Source organism: Hemiscyllium ocellatum, unplaced genomic scaffold (genome assembly GCF_020745735.1).
Source record: "Hemiscyllium ocellatum isolate sHemOce1 unplaced genomic scaffold, sHemOce1.pat.X.cur. scaffold_323_pat_ctg1, whole genome shotgun sequence".
NCBI lineage: Eukaryota > Metazoa > Chordata > Chondrichthyes > Orectolobiformes > Hemiscylliidae > Hemiscyllium > Hemiscyllium ocellatum.
Window position 1 is genome coordinate 139752 of NW_026868355.1, and position 12302 is coordinate 152053.

Here is a 12302-nt window from a genome sequence, read left to right on the forward strand (position 1 = left end):
CCTCCCTCGCTGTGTGTGTGTGTGTGTGTGTGTGTATCCCCCTCCCTCGCTCTGTGTGTGCATGTCCCTCGCTCGCTGCGTGTGTCCGTGTGTCCCTCCCTCGCTGTGTGTGTGCATGTCCCCCCTCGCTGTGTGTGTGCGTGTCCCTCCCTCGCAGTGCATGCGTGACCCCACCCTCGTTGTGTGCGTGCGTGTCCCCCTCCCTCGCTGTGTGCGTGTCCCCCTCCCTCGCTGTGTGCGTGTCCCCCTCCCTCGCTGTGTGTGTGTCCCCCTCCCTCGCTGTGTGTGCGCGCGAGTCCCTCCCTTACTGTGTGTGTGCGTGTCCCCCGCCCTCATTGTGTGTATGTGTCCCCCTCCCTCTCTCTGTGTGTGCGCATGTCCCTCCCTCGTTTTGTGTGTGTGTGTGTGTGTGTGTGTGTCCCTCCCTCGCTGTGTGTGTGGCCCCTCCCTCGCTGTATGTGTCCACGTGTCCCTCCCTCGCTGTGTGTGTGCCGTGTCCCTCCCTTTCTGTGTGTGCGCATGTCCCTCCCTCGTTTTGTGTGTGTGTGTGTGTGTGTGTCCCTCCCTCGCTGTGTGTGTGGCCCCTCCCTCGCTGTATGTGTCCGCGTGTCCCTCCCTCGCTGTGTGTGTGCCGTGTCCCTCCCTTTCTGTGTGTGTGCACGTATCCCCCGTCGCTGTGCGCGTGTCCCTCCCTCGCTGTGTTTGTGCGTGTCCCCCTCCCTCGCTGTGTGTGTGTCCCCCTCCCTCGCTGTGTGTGTGTGTGTGTGCGTGCGTGTGTGTGCGTGTGTCCGCGTGTCCCTCCCTCGCTCTGTGTGTGTGTGTGTGAATCCCCCTCCCTCGCTGTGTGTGTCTGCGTGTCCCTCCCTCGCTGTGTGTGCATGTCCCCCCTCGCTGTGTGTGTCCCTCCCTCGCTGTGCATGCGTGACCCCACCCTCGTTGTGTGCGTGCGTGTCCCCATCCCTCGCTGTGTGCGTGTCCCCCTCCCTCGCTGTGTGTGTCCCCCTCCCTCGCTGTGTGTGTGCACGTGTCCTTCCCTCGCTGTGTGTGTGTCCTCCCTCGCCGTGTGTGTGTGTGTGTGTCCGTCCCTTCCTCGCTGTGTGTGTGTGTCCCTCCCTTTGCTGTGTGTGTGCCAGTCACCCCTTCCCACGCTGTGTGTGTGTGTGTCCCTCCCACGCCGTGTGTGTGTCCCCCTCCCTCGCTGTATTTGTGTGTGTCCCTCCCTCGCTATGTATCTGTGTGCGTGTCCCCCCTCGCTGTGTGTGTGCGAGTCCCCTCTCGCTATGTGTGCACATGTCCCTCCCTCGCTGTGTGCGTGCGTTTCCCTCCCTCGCTGTGTGTGTGCATGTGCGTGCACCTGTTCCCCCCTCCCTCGCTGTGTGTGTGTCCCCCTCCCTCGCTGTATTTGTGTGTGTCCCTCCCGCGCTGTGTGTGTCCCTCCCCTCGCTATGTGTGCGCCTGTCCCCCCACCCTCGCTGTGTGTGTGTGTCCCCTCCCACGCTGTGTGTGTGTGTGTGTCCCTCCCTCGCTGTGTGTGTCCCTCCCTCGCTGTGTGTGTTTGTGAGTGTTCCTCCCTCGCTGTGAGTGTGTGTGTGTGTGTCCCTCGCTGTGTGTGTGTGTGTGTGTGTGTGTGTGTGTGTGTGTCTCCCCCCTCGCTCTGTGTGTGTGTCCCCCCCTTGCTGAGTGTGCCCCCCACTTTGCTGTGTGTCTCCTTCCCTCGCTGTGTGTGTGTGTCCCCTATCGCTGTGTGTACCCCCCCGCTGTGTGTGTGCCCCCTGCTGTGTGCATGCGTGTTCCCTCCCTCGCTGTGTGCGTGCGTGTTCCCCTCCCTCGCTGTGTGCGTGTCCCCCTCCCTCGCTGTGTGCATGTCCCCCCTCCCTCGCTGTGTGTGTGTGTGTGTGTGTCTCTGTGTGTGTGTCCCTCGCTCACTGTGTGCATGTCCCTCCCTCGCTGTGTGGGTGTGCGCGCTCGATCGCGTGTCCCTCCCTCACTATGTGTGTGCGTGTGTCCCCTCCCTCGCTGTGTGTGTGTGTGTTCCTCCATCGCTCTGTGTGTGGGTGTGTGTGTGTGTGTGTGTGTGTGTGTGTGTGTGTGTGTGTGTCCCTCGCTGTGTGTGTCCCCCCTCGCTGTGTGTGTGTCCCCTCGCTGTGTGTGTCGCCCCCGCTGTGTGCGCGTGCCCCACTACCTCGCTGTGTGTGTCCCCCTCCCTTGCCATGTGTGTGTGGGTCCCTCCCTCGCTGTGTGTTTGTGTGTGTCCCCCTCCCTCGCTGTGAGTGTGTGACACACTCCCTCGCTGTGTTTGTTCGTGTCCCCCTCCCTCGCTGTGTGTGCGTGTCCCCTCGTGTGTTTGTGCGTATCTCCCGACCTCGCAGTATGTGTGTGTCACCCTCCCTCGCTGTGTGTGGGTGTGTGTCCCCTCCCTCGCTCTGTGTGTGTGTGTGTGTGTGTGTGTGTGTGTGTGTGTCTCCCCCTCTCGCTGTGCGTGTGTGTCCCATCACTGTGTGTGCCCCCCAACCTCGCTGTGTGTGTCCCCCCTGCTGTGTGTGTGCGTGACCCTCTCCCTCATTGTGTGTGTGTGTCCCCTCCCTCGCTGTGTGTGTGTGTGTCCCTCCCTCGCTGTGTGTGTGCGCATGTCCCTCCCTCGCTGTGTGTGTGCGCGTGCCCTCCCTCGCTGTGTGTGTGCGCGTGCCCTCCCTCGCTGTGTGTGTGCGCGTGTCCCTCCCTCGCCCTGTGTGACCTCCCTCGCTGTGCATGTCCCCGTCCCTCATTGGGTGTGCGTATCCCCCACCCTCATTGTGTGTGAGTGTCCCCCTCCCTCGCTGCGTGTGTGTGCGCGTGTCCCTCCCTCACTGTGTGTGTGTGTGTGTGTGTGTGTGTGTCCCTCCCTCGCTGTGTGTGTGTGTCCCTCCCTCGCTGTGTGTGTGTGTCCCTCCCCTTGCTGTGTGTGCGCCTGCCCCCCTTCCCTCGCTGTGTGTGTGTGTGTGTGTGTCCCTCCCTCACTGTGTGTGTGTCCCCCTCCCTCGCTGTGTGTGCGCGCAAGTCCCTCCCTTACTGTGTGTGTGCATGTCCCCCTCCCTCATTGTGTGTATGTGTCACCCTCCCTCGCTCTGTGTGCGCATGTCCCTCCCTCGTTTTTTGTGTGTGTGTGTCTGTGTGTGTGTCCGTCCCTTGCTGTGTGTGTCCCCCTGACTCATTGTGTTTGTGGCCCCTCCCTCGCTGTATCTGTCCGCGTGTCCCTCCCTCGCTGTGTGTGTGCGCGTGTCCCTCCCTCGCTGTGTGTGTGCCGTGTCCCTCCCTATCTGTGTGTGTGCACGTATCCCCCTTCGCTGTGCGTGTATGTCCCCCTCCCTCGCTGTGTGTGTGTGCGTGTCCCTTCCTAACTGTGTGTGTGCGCGTGTCCCTCTCTCGCTGTGTTTGTGCGTGTCCCCCTCCCTCGCTGTGTGTGTGTCCCCCCTCCCTCGCTGTGTGTGTGTGTGCATGCGTGTGTGTGCGTGTGTCCGCATGCCCCTCCCTCGCTCTGTGTGTGTGTGTGTGTGTGTGTGTGTGTGTCCCTCCCTCGCTGTGTGTGTGCATGTCCCTCCCTCGCTGTGTGTGTCCGCGTGTCCCTCCCTCGCTGTGTGTGGGCATGTCCCCCCTCGCTGTGTGTGTGCGTGTCCCTCCCTCGCTGTGCATGCGTGACCCCACCCTCGTTGTGTGCGTGCGTGTCCCCCTCCCTCGCTGCGTGCGTGTCCCCCACCCTCACTGTGTGTGTGTCCCCCTCCCTCGCTGTGTGTGTGTACGAGTCCCCCCTCGCTATGTGCCTGCGTGTGTCCCCCTCGCTGTGTGCGTGCGTTTCCACTCCCTCGCTGTGTGTGTGTGTCCCCTCGTTGTGTGTGCGTGTCCCGCCCTCGCTGTGTTTGTATGTGTCCCCCTCCCTCGCTGTGTGTGTTTGTGCATGTCCCTCCCTCGCTGTGTGTGTGCCCCTCCCTCACTGTGTGTGTGTCCCCCTCCCTTGCTGTGTGTGTGTCCCCCTCCCTCGCTGTGTGTGTGTGTCCCCCTCCCTCGCTGTGTGTGCGTGTCCCTCCCTCGATGTGTGCGTGTCCCTCCCTTGCTGTGTGTGTCCTCCCTCGCTGTGTGTGTATGTGTTTATGTGTGTGTGTGTCTCTCCCTCGCTGTGTGTGTTTCCCTCCCCTTGCTGTGTGTGCGCCTGTCCCCCCTTCCCTCGCTGTGTGTGTGTGTGCGTCCCTCCCATGCTGTGTGTGTGTGTGTCCCCTCTCACGCTGTGTGTGTCCCCCTCCCTCGCTGTATTTGTATGTGTCCCTCCCTCGCTGTGTGTATGTGTGGGTGTCCCCCCTCGCTGTGTGTGTACGAGTCCCCCCTCGCTATGTGCCTGCGTGTCCCCTCCCTCGCTGTGTGCGTGCGTTTCCCCTCCCTCGCTGTGTGTGTGCGTGTGCGTGCACCTGTTCCCCCCTCCCTCGCTGTGTGTGTGTGTCTGCCCACCCACGCTGTGTGTGTGTCCCCCTCCCTCGCTGTGTGTGCGTGTCCCTCCCTCGATGTGTGCGTGTCCCTCCCTCGATGTGTGCGTGTCCCTCCCTTGCTGTGTGTGTCCTCCCTCGCTGTGTGTGTGTCCCTCCCCTTGCTGTGTGTGCGCCTGTCCCCCCTTCCCTCGCTGTGTGTGTGTGTGTGTCCCTCCCATGCTGTGTGTGTGTGTGTGTGTCCCCTCTCACGCTGTGTGTGTCCCCCTCCCTCGCTGTATTTGTATGTGTCCCTCCCTCGATGTGTGTCTGTGTGGGTGTCCCCACTCGCTGTGTGTGTACGAGTCCCCCCTCGCTATGTGCCTGCGTGTCCCCTCCCTCGCTGTGTGCGTGCGTTTCCCCTCCCTCGCTGTGTGTGTGCATGTGCGTGCACCTGTTCCCCCCTCCCTCGCTGTGTGTGTGTCCGCCCTCCCACGCTGTGTGTGTGTCCCCCTCCCTCGCTGTATTTGTGTGTGTCCCTCCCGCGCTGTGTGTGTCCCTCCCCTCGCTATGTGTGCGCCTGTCCCCCCACCCTCGCTGTGTGTGTGTCCCCTCCCTCGCTGTGTGTGTCCCTCCCTCGCTGTGTGTGTCCCTCCCTCGCTGTGTGTGTTTGTGAGTGTTCCTCCCTCGCTGTGAGTGTGTGTGTGTGTCCCTCGCTCTGTGTGTGTGTGTGTGTGTGTCTCCCCCCTCGCTCTGTGTGTGTGTGTCCCCCTTGCTGAGTGTGCCCCCCACTTTGCTGTGTGTCTCCTCCCCTCGCTGTGTGTGTGTGTGTGTGTCCTCTATCGCTGTGTGTACCCCCCCGCTGTGTGTGTGCGCCCTGCTGTGTGCATGCGTGTTCCCTCCCTCGCTGTGTGCGTGCGTGTTCCCCTCCCTCGCTGTGTGCGTGTCCCCCTCCCTCGCTGTGTGCATGTCCCCCCTCCCTCGCTGTGTGTGTGTGTGTGTGTGTCTCTGTGTGTGTGTCCCTCGCTCACTGTGTGTGTGTCCCTCCCTCGCTGTGTGGGTGTGCGCGCGCGAGCGCGTGTCCCTCCCTCACTATGTGTGTGCGTGTGTCCCCTCCCTTGCTGTGTGTGCGTGTGTGTTCCTCCCTCGCTCTGTGTGTGGGTGTGTGTGTGTGTGTGTGTGTGTGTGTCCCCTCGCTGTGTGTGTCCCCCCTCGCTGTGTGTGTCGCCCCCGCTGTGTGTGCGTGTCCCACTACCTCGCTGTGTGTGTCCCCCTCCCTTGCCATGTGTGTGTGGGTCCCTCCCTCGCTGTGTGTTTGTGTGTGTCCCCCTCCCTCGCTGTGAGTGTGTGACACACTCCCTCGCTGTGTTTGTTCGTGTCCCCCTCCCTTGCTGTGTTTATGCGTGTCCCCCACCCTCACTGTGTGCGTGTCCACGTCCCTCGCTGTGTGTGCGTGTCCCCTCGTGTGTTTGTGCGAATCTCCCGACCTCGCAGTATGTGTGTGTCACCCTCCCTCGCTGTGTGTGGGCGTGTGTCCCCTCCCTCGCTCTGTGTGTGTGTGTGTGTGTGTGTGTGTGTGTGTGTGTGTGTGTGTCTCCCCCTCTCGCTGTGCGTGTGTGTCCCATCGCTGTGTGTGCCCCCCAACCTCGCTGTGTGTGTCCCCCCTGCTGTGTGTGTGCGTGACCCTCTCCCTCATTGTGTGTCCCCCTCCCTCGCTGTGTGTGTGTGTGTGTGTGTGTGTGTGTGTGTGTGTGTCCCTCCCTCGCTGTGTATGTGTGTCCCTCCCTCGCTGTGTGTGTGCGCATGTCCCTCCCTCGCTGTGTGTGTGCGCGTGTCCCTCCCTCGCCCTGTGTGACCTCCCTCGCTGTGCATGTCCCCGTCCCTCATTGTGTGTGCGTATCCCCCACCCTCATTGTGTGTGAGTGTCCTCCTCCCTCGCTGTGTGTGTGTGTGTGTGTGTGTGTCCCTCCCTCGCTGTGTGTGTTTGTGTGTGTGTGTGTGTCCCTCTCTCACTGTGTGTGTGTCCACCCCCTCGCTGTGTGTGCGCGCGAGTCCCTCCATTACTGTGTGTGTGCGTGTACCCCTCCCTCATTGTGTGTATGCGTCCCCCTCCCTCGCTCTGTGTGTGCGCATGTCCCTCCCTCGTTTTGTGTGTGTGTGTGTGTGTCCCTCCCTCGCTGTGTGTGTGCCGTGTCCCTCCCTATCTGTGTGTGTGCACGTATCCCTCCTCGCTGTGCGTGTGTGTCCCCTTCCCTCGCTGAGCGTGACCCCTCGCTGTGTGTCTCCCCCTCACTGTGTGTGTGTCCCATCACTGTGTGTGTCCCCCCTCGCTGTGTGTGTCCCCACTGCTGTGTGTGTGCATGAGCCCCTCCCTCATTGTGTGTGTGTGTGTCCCTCCCTCGCTGTGTGTGTGTGTGTGTCCCCCTCGCTGTGTGTGTGTGTCCCTCCCTCGGTATGTGTGCGCGTGTCCCTCCCTCGTTGTGTGTGTGCGCGTGTCCCTCCCTTACTGTGTGGGTGTCCCTCCCTCTCTGCATGTGTGTCCCTCCCTCGCTGTGCGTGACCCCCCTCGCTGTGCGTGTCCCCCTCATTGTGTGTGCGTGTCCCCCACCCTCTTTGTGTGTGAGTGTCCCCCTCCCTCGCTGTATGTGTGCACGTGTCCTTCCCTCACTGTGTGTGTGCGCGTGTCCCTCCCTCACTGTGTGTGTGCGCGTGTCCCTCCCTCGCTGTGTGTGCGTGTGTCCCTCCCTCGCTCTGTGTGTGTGTCCCTCCCTCGCTGTGTGAGTGTGTCCCCCTCCCTCGCTGTGTGTGTGAACGTGTCCCTCCCTTGCTGTGTGTGTGCATGTCCCTCTCCCTCATTGTGTGTGTGTCCCCGTCCCTCGCTGTGTGTGTGCGTGTGTCCCTCCCTCTGTGTGTGTGTGTGTGTGTGTGCGTGTGTCCCCTCTTGCTGTGTGTGTGTGTGTGTGTGTGCGTGTCCCTCCCTCGCTGTGTGTGCGTGTCCCCCACCCTCTTTGTGTGTGAGTGTCCCCCTCCCTCGCTGTATGTGTGCACGTGTCCTTCCCTCACTGTGTGTGTGCGCGTGTCCCTTCCCTCGCTTTGTGTGTGTGTGTGCGTCCCCTCCCACGCTGTGTTTGTATGTGTCCCCCCTCCCTCGCTGTGGTGTATGTCCCTCCCTCGCTGTGTGTGCACCTGTTCCCCCCTCCCTCGCTGTGTGTGTGTCCCCCTCCCACACTGTGTGTGTTTGCGTCCCCTCCCACGCTGTGTGTCCCCCTTCCTCGCTGTATTTGTTTGTGTCCCTCCCTCGCTGTGTATGTGTGTGCTTGTCCCCCCCCGCTGTGTGCATGCATGGCCCCCTTCCTCACTGTGTGCGTGTGACCCCCTCCCTCGCTGTGTGTGTGTGTGTGTGTGTGTGTGTCTGTCCCTCCCTCGCTGTGTGTGTGTGTGTGTTTGTCCCTTCCTCGCTGTGTGTTTGTGTGTGTCCCCCTCCCTCGCTGTGTGTGTGTGTGTGTGTGTGTGTGTGTGTGTCCCACGCTGTGTGTGTGTGTGTGTGTGTGTCTCCCCCACTCGCTGTGTGTGTATCCCCCCTCGCTGTGTGTGTGTTTGTCCTATCGCTGTGTTTGTCCCCCCCTCGCTGTGTGTGTCCTCCCTGCTGTGTGTGTGTGTGACCCCCTCCCTCATTGTGTGTTTCCCCCTCCCTCGCTGTGTGTGTGTGTGTCCCTCCCTCGCTGTGTGTGTCCCCCCTCGCTGAGCGTGTCCCCGTCCCTCATAGTGTGTGCGTGTCCCTCCCTCACTGTGTGTGTGCGTGTGTCCCTCCCTCGCTGTGTTTGTGTGTGTCCCCTTCCCTCACTGTGTGTGCGTGTGTCCCTCCCTCGCTGTGTTTGTGTGTGTCCCCCTCCCTCACTGTGTGTGTGAGCGTGCCCCTCCCTAACTGTGTGTGTGTGTGCACGTATCCCTCCCTCGCTGTGTTTGTGCATGTCCCCCTCCCTCGCTGTGTTTATGCGTGTCCACCCCCACGCTGTGTGTGTCACCCCCTCCCTTGCTGTGTGTGTGTCCCCCTTGCTGTGTGTGTGTGCGTGACCCCTCCCTCGCTGCGTGTGTCTGTGTGTATCCCTCCCTCGCTGTGTATGTGTGCGCGTGTCCCCCTCACTGTGTGCATGCGTGCCCCCTCCCTCACTGTGTGCGTGTGTCCCCCTCCCTCGCTGTGTGTGTGTGTGTGCGTGTCCCTCCCTCGCTGTGTGTGTGCCGTGTCCCTTCTTCGCTGTGCGTGTGTGTCCCCCTCCTTCGCTGTGTGTGCCCCCCTCGCTGTGTGTCTCCCCCCCTCGCTGTGTTTGTGTGTGACCCCTATCGCTGTGTGTGTCCCCCCTCGCTGTGTGTGTCCCCCCTGCTGTGTGTGTGCGTGACCCCCTCCCTCGCTGTGTGTGTGTCCCCCTCCACTGCTGTATGTGTGCGCATGTCCCTCCCTAACTCTGTGTGCATGTATACCTCCCTCGCTGTGTTTGTGCCTGTCCCCCTCCCTCGCTGTGTGTGTGTCCCCCTCCCTCGCTGTGTTTGTGCGTGTCCACCCCCTCGCTGTGTGTGTCACCCCCTCCCTTGCTGTGTGTGTGTCCCCCCACTCGCTGTGTGTGTGTGCGTGTCCCCCTCTCTCGCTGTGTTTGTATGTGTCCCCCTCCCTCGCTGTGTCCGTGTGTGTCCCTCCCCTCGCTGTGTGTTCGCCTGTTCCCCCCTCCCTCGCTGTGTGTGTGTCACCCTCCCACGCTGTGTGTGTGTTTGTCCCCTCCCACGCTGTGTTTCCCCTCCCTCGCTGTATTGTTTGTGTCCCTCCCTCGCTGTGTATGTGTGCGCGTGTCCCCCCTCGCTGTGTGCATGCGTGTCCCCCTCCCTCATTGTGTGTGTGTGTGCGTGTCCCTCCCTCGCTGTGTGTGTGCGTGTCCCTCCCTCGCTGTGTGTGTGTGCATGTCCCTCCCTCGCTGTGTGTGTGTGCGTGTCCCTCCCTCGCTGTGTGTGTGCGCGTGTCCCTCCCTCGCTGTGTGTGTGTGCGTGTCCCTCCCTCGCTGTGTGTGTGTTCGTGTCCCTCCCTCGCTGTGTGTGTGCGCGTGTCCCTCCCTCGCTGTGTGTGTGCGTGTCCCTCCCTCGCTGTGTGTGTGTGCATGTCCCTCCCTCGCTGTGTGTGTGTGCGTGTCCCTCCCTCGCTGTGTGTGTGCGCGTGTCCCTCCCTCGCTGTGTGCATGTCCCTCCCTCGCTGTGTGTGTGCGCGTATCCCTCCCTCGCTGTGTGTTTGTGTGCATGTCCCTCCCTCACTCTGTGTGTGTGTGTGTGTGTATGTGTGTGTATGTGTTCCCCTTCCTCGCTGTGTTTGAATGTTCCTCCCTCGCTGTGTGTGTGAGTGTGTGTGTGTTCCCCTTCCTCGCTGTGTTTGAGTGTTCCTCCCTCACTGTGTGTGTGTTCCCCTTCCTCGCTGTGTTTGAGTGTTCCTCCCTCGCTGTGTGTGTGTGTATGTGCATGTCCCACTCCCTCGCTGTGTGTGTCCCCCTCCCTTGCCATGTGTGTGTGAATCCCTCCCTCGCTGTGTGTGTGCGTGTGTGTGTTTGTGTCCCTCACTGTGTGTGTGTGTGTGTGTCTCACCCCTCGGTGTGTGTGTCTCCCCCCTCGCTGTGTGTGTGTCCCCCCTCGCTGTGTGTATGTGTGTCCCATCGCTGTGTGTGTCCCCCCTCGCTGTGTGTGCCCCCCTCGCTGTGTGTGTGCGTGACCCCCTCCCTCATTGTGTGTGTCCCCCTCCCTCGCTGTGTGTGTGTGTGTCCCTCCCTCACTGTTTGTGTGCGCATGTCCCTCCTTCGCTGTGTGTGCATGTGTACCCCCTCCCTCGCTGTGTGTGTGTGTCCCTCCCCTCGCTGTGTTTGCGCCTTTTCCCCCCTCCCTCGCTGTGTGTGTGTCCCCTTCCCACGCTGTGTGTGTGTGTGTCCCCTCCCACGCTGTGTGTCCCCCTCCCTCGCTGTATTTGTTTGTGTCCCTCCCTCGCTGTGTATGTGTGCGCGTGTCCCCCCTCGCTGTGTGCATGTGTGTCCCCCTCCCACACTGTGTGCGTGTGTCCCCCTCCCTCGCTGTGTGTGTGTATGTGTGTGTGTGTCCCTCCCTCGCTGTGTGTGTGCGCGTGTCCCTCCCTCGCTGTGTGCATGTCCCTCCCTCGATGTGTGTGTGCACGTATCCCTCCCTTGCTGTGTGGGTGTGTGTGTGTCCCTCCCTCGCTGTGTGTGTGTGTGTGTCCCCCTTTCTCGCTGTGTTTGAGTGTTCCTCCCTCGCTGTGTGTATGTGTGTGTTTGTGTTCCCACCTCGCTGTGTGTGTCCCCCTCCCTTGCCACGTGTGTGTGAGTCCCTACCTCGCTGTATGTTTGTGTGTGTCCCCCTCCCTCGCTGTGAGTGTGTGACATCCTCCCTCGCTGTGTTTGTGCGTGTCCCCCCCTTGCTGTGTTTATGCGTGTCCCACTCCCTCACTGTGTGCGTGTCCCCCTCCCTCGCTGTGTGTGCGTGTCCCCTCGCTGTATGTTTGTGCGTGTCTCCCGCCCTCGGAGTATGTGTGTGTCCCCCTCCCTCGCTGTGTGTCGGTGTCCGTTCCCCTCCCTCGCTGTGTGTGGGTGTGCGTCCCCCTCCCTCGCTGTGTGTGTGTGTGTGTGTGTGTGTGTGTCCCATCGCGGTGTGTGTTCCCCCCGCTGTGTGTGTCCCCCCTGCTGTGTGTGTGCGTGACCCCCTCCCTCATTGTGTGTGTGTGTCACTCCCTCGCTGTGTGTGTGTGTGTCCCTCCCTCGCTGTGTGTGTGTGTGTCCCCCTCCCTCGCTGTGTGTGTGTGTGTGTCCCTCCCTCGCTGTGTGTGTGTCCCTCCCTTGCTGTGTGTGCGCGAATGTGCTTCCCTCGCTGTGTGTGTCCCCCTCCCTCATTGTGTGTGCGTGTCCCCCTCCCTCATTGTGTGTGCGTGTCCCCCACCCTCATTGTGTGCGAGTGTCCCCCTCCCTCGCTGTGTGTGTGTGTGTGCGCCTGTCCCTCCCTCACTGTGTGTGTGTGTGTGTGTCCCTCCCTCACTGTGTGTGTGTGTGTGTCCCTCCCTCGCTGTGTGTGTGTCCCCCTCCCTCGCTGTGTGTGCGCGCGTGTCCCTCCATTACTGTGTGTTTGCGTGACCCCTCCCTCATTCTGTGTATGTGTCCCCCTCCCTCGCTCTGTGTGGGAGCATGACACTCCCTCGTTTTGTGTATGTGTGTGTGTGTGTCCCTCCCTCGCTGTGTGTGTCCCCCTCCCTCATTGTGTGTGTCCCCATCCCTCGCTGTAATTGTCCGTGTGTCACTCCCTCACTGTGTGTGTGCCGTGTCCCTCCCTCGTTGTGTGTGTGCACGTATCCCCCCTCGCTATGTGTGTGTCCCCCTCCCTCTCTGAGTGTGCCCCCCTCGCTGTGTGTCTCCCCCCCCGCTGTGTGTGTGTGTGTGTCCCCCATCACTGTGTGTGTTCCCCCTCGCTGTGTGTGTCCCCCTGCTGTGTGTGTGCGTGACCCCCTCCCTGATTGTGTGTGTGTGTGTGTGTGTGTTACTCCCTCGCTGTGTTTGTGTGTGTGTGTCCCTCCCTCGCTGTGTGTGTGTGTGTGTGTGTGTGTGTGTGTGTGTCCCTCCCTCGCTGTGTGTGTGTGTGTGTGTGTGTGTGTGTGTGTCCCTCCCTCGGTGTAAGTGCGCATGTCCCTCCCTCGTTGTGGGTATGCGAGTGTCCCTCCCTCGCTGTGTGTGTCCCTCCCTCGCTGTGTGTGTGTCCTTCCCTCTCTGTGTGTGTGTTCCCCCTCGCTGTGTGTGTCTCCCCCTCGCTGTGTGTGTCCCCCCCTCGCTGTGCGTGCCCCCTCCCTCA